The sequence below is a fragment of the Triticum dicoccoides genome, chromosome 5B (assembly GCF_002162155.2).
Source record: "Triticum dicoccoides isolate Atlit2015 ecotype Zavitan chromosome 5B, WEW_v2.0, whole genome shotgun sequence".
Taxonomy (NCBI): domain Eukaryota; kingdom Viridiplantae; phylum Streptophyta; class Magnoliopsida; order Poales; family Poaceae; genus Triticum; species Triticum dicoccoides.
In genome coordinates this window covers 686,628,893-686,632,935 of record NC_041389.1, presented here as the reverse complement: position 1 = coordinate 686,632,935, position 4,043 = coordinate 686,628,893, and positions in this window count along the sequence as shown.

Genomic DNA, 4,043 nt, shown 5'->3' with positions numbered 1-4,043 from the left:
GATAATTAAATGATATTTTGGGTTGACTTTAAGACTGTCGAGGCCGAAGAATCCCGAAGGTTGTTGTGGGGGTCGTTTCTCCTTCTTCTCCGGGTGCTAGACCTTTGTTATGTACTAGGGGAAGGAGGAGTAACGACCATCACCGACGGTCGCAAATGTCAGAGAGGAATCAATGAGGGAGAGTATCCACCATATATGAGAGGACGAAGAATGCCGACTGTTGTCGTGGGGGTAGCTTCTCCTTCGTTCCCATGTGCTAGACAATTTGGTGTAATGCACTCGGGAACGAAAGGAGGAGCTACCATCACCGACGGTCGAATATATACACCACATGAGCTGAGAGTTTTCAAGAAAAGACTCGACAGACCCATAGTCAACCCGTGATGAATAATAATGATCTAATTTAGTTTTTGTAGTACATATATTTAATTGTACAAGTTTAATCATTGAATTATGAACATAGGAAATGTCGTCGGACGAACAAGGTCCCGGGGAGTGCTCCTGGTGTGGCGACAACCGAGGTTTCTGCGACAGGCCTCACCTGGATGAAGGTCGGCGCTTCAGCATTAAGCTCGAGGAGGCCTTCGATTGTGATACGGTACGCTACGACGCTAAGTGTTTTTTTTCATAATTAAGCTCGACTTCTACTACTTCAATGTGTAATTTTCGTCTTTTACAATTCGACTAGCTTATCCCATGCCATGCAAGACGCTATGTCTTGGAGAGGATGGGTTTTGAAGATCATGAGAGGAATGAAACAAAGAAAATTAACCTAAGGACTCATCATGGTATGGATTTTGAGGTAAATCTATACAATTCTGAGAGCGTATCCAATTTTGGTTGCCCGGGTTGGGAAGCACTTTGCAAGATGTACGATTTTCAAGATGGTATGTTTGTCACCATGGATCTTGGTGATCCTGACATCGACCAAGACAATTTGGACATTTGGGTTCTTGTTGATACGTTTCCAATTCTACCGCTATGTGAGTTCCTCAAACATAGTTATTAAGTAATTTATAGCTTATTTTCATCCTTCAAAGAGTGTGCGGAAGATGGTAGACAGAACCAACTACACTGATGACTCTGAGTTAACTTATCAGGAGAAAAATCATCTGGTCGCATATTGTACTAAAATTGAGAATTACAATGCCTTCTATCGAACTCCTCCAAATTATGGTGAATACGTGCCACTAGTGCACGTGTTGAACAACGATAACTTCCATGGAAATATCCTCGTAAGATTTTTTACTATTACGACATCCATGTATCTTTTGCATACTTCTAAAACTGAACTACATTGCTAACTATGAAGTTATTACTATGTTTTTCAACAGAAAATCCCGATGGATTGTGTGCCTCATTTGATGTATCCGAATGGTCGCCTTGATGTTTTGAACATACAACCAGATCGTCCTACGAATCTCACCTGTCCATACCGGATTTCTAAAAACAGTGAACACATGATAATGAAAGAATGGAAGAAATGTATGGATAATTGTAAGGAGGTTCTTGGAAGCAACATTGTGCGAAAGGCAAGAATTGGAGACATGATAATCTCTATTCTCCATAATGGAGAGTCAGGGGCTATCTTGTTTCATGTTATTTTACCTAAGATAATATAGTAGGTCCTGAGAGAATGTAGTAGGTCCTATGAGCTACAATATGTTTATGAGAGTTGATGATGATGAGTAGTTGTGATTATATCTACTGACTAACTTGTGTGTGATGTCTCATTGATGAAAACGATGATCATGAGGAGGTGTTATATGACAATGATTTATTATGATGATAAGTTGTTAATGATATGATGATGATGATGATGGTATTTATTATATCATTGGGTGAAAGAACCGTGGATTACTTTCATGTGGATGTCCATCCACTTGAAACTAGTCCACGCTTCTTTCCCCCACTGATGTAATAACTCATTATGATGTAAAATCATTCTCTAAATTGCTGCAGTATGAAAACTTGTATAAAGGTGTATGAATACAACATGAAATAAAAAAGAAATACGGAATAGTAGTAGTAGCGCGTGCTAGGAGACACGTACTACTAATTACCAGTAGCGCTCATAGTAGAAAGCGCTGCTACTAAGTCGATAAAAGAAGTAGCGTGCTCTGACAGACGCTACTGCTAACATTTAGCTGTAGCGCCTTACTAGTATAGCGGTACCCCGCGCTACTGATAGGCTTTAAACAAGCGCTACTGCTAGGGTTTTCCCTAGTAGTGTAGTCAAAGAAACGCCCTTTTATATGTTTCCTGATAAAAACATTACACCAATACTTAGTGAAAGAACATAAGGAACTACGACTTACTCTCCGTGGATAAATGCACATGTTTTTTGGATTTGAAGGCCAGCAATTACTAAATTTGTTTTGAGCTATGAAATTGATATTACTAGATACACTATTTTACTTGGCATCATGTTTCGATCTAAGCGAATAGCTAAGCATCTCTTGATAATGACCTTGGTCCTCTGGTAGGGTAAGTCAGATGCCATGAAAGCTTTAAACAAACAAGGAATCCCTTGAGCTCTTTTTTTTAGAATGAAAAACTTCAGTGAACTTCTAATCCCTGCATCAAGGTGAGCCAACACACAACCCATTTTCTACAAAGTTCACAGAAAATGAACCGTCGTGGCTAATGTTACTCTTGACAAAAAAACATGCTAATTAGAACCGACCCCTTGTCGTACAAATGCTACTTTGGTGAACACGAAGGACAGCACGGCAACGTCATAGACGATGAAGCGTCTTGGACCTATCCACACAGTCAACATAGTGACACCCTCCATCGAGATGCCTAGGAGCTATTAGGTTACTCGCATGAATTTTTGCCTTTTTGCATCTGTGACCCAGTTGAACCTCTTTGAGGAAATGCAAGCTCTGGGCCACATTCAACATATTGTTTGGTACTCTGAATTGCACCACTAGACACATTCATGGCTGGCGTTTGGTTGCCTACTTATGTGTTTTAGGGGTGAGCACATGCAAATTACAGTTGTTTGGCTGTGTGCAAATATGTTGATGTACTCACCCCTCCCAAATGTGGTGGGCTTACCATCACACTACACGCCACCACACTACACAACAACAAAGAGCACCAATAAGAAGCTAAACCCATAGCATCTCAATAACTAACAGGTCTAAACATGACAATAACTGTATACTACGAGTTTAAAGACAATAGGGGCATGTGCATCCCATGCCCCTACAAAACCTCAGGGTGGTGTTCCCTGACCAAAATGCACAAGTTTAACACCAACGAATGATAGTTTAACACGTTTACATTGTCCTACTAGCATGCAAATTTGTCTTACTCATATCATAGACATACAGTACTAGCAAACATTCATGGTCAACATGTTGTTCATGGTAACCCCTTCAATTGATCATAACATGCATGCAAGAAACTTGCTATTCATAGTAACCTCTTGCATGTATTCATGTACGAATCTTCATATATGCTATGAATGTCAGCAAACGTGCTAGCATAGCACAACATGGAAGCAAAAAACTACACGGGCAACGCTTGGATCATAAATTAGTATCATATCGAATCAAACCGAATTCATTGGGCGCAGAACTCATCAGATTTGTTTCGAATCAAATTGGATCGAAAAATCCTAACTGCCGAAGAAGGGTTGGAGGTACTTACCGACCGCAGAGGTGGAGCACATGGACAAACAAATCCCGCCGACAAAGGTGGAGCACATGGACAAACAAATCCCACCGATAGAGGTGGTCACACTAGTAGAAAAGAGGGCTTTGGTCCACCCCGGGGTTAGCCCATTAGTTCCGGTTCACTCTAGAACCAGGACTAATGGGGGCATTAGTCCCGGTTCGTGCGCCCAGGGGTCACGTTGGCCATTTGTCCCGGTTCGTCTGGACCTTTTAGTCCCGTTTGGTGCCACGAACCGGGACTAAAGGGTGCGATGCCCATTAGTCCCTTTAGTCCCGGTTCGTGGCACCAACCGGGACTAAAGGGTTAGACCTTTAGTCATGGTTCGTGCCACCAACTGGTACTAATGGGGTTTGAGG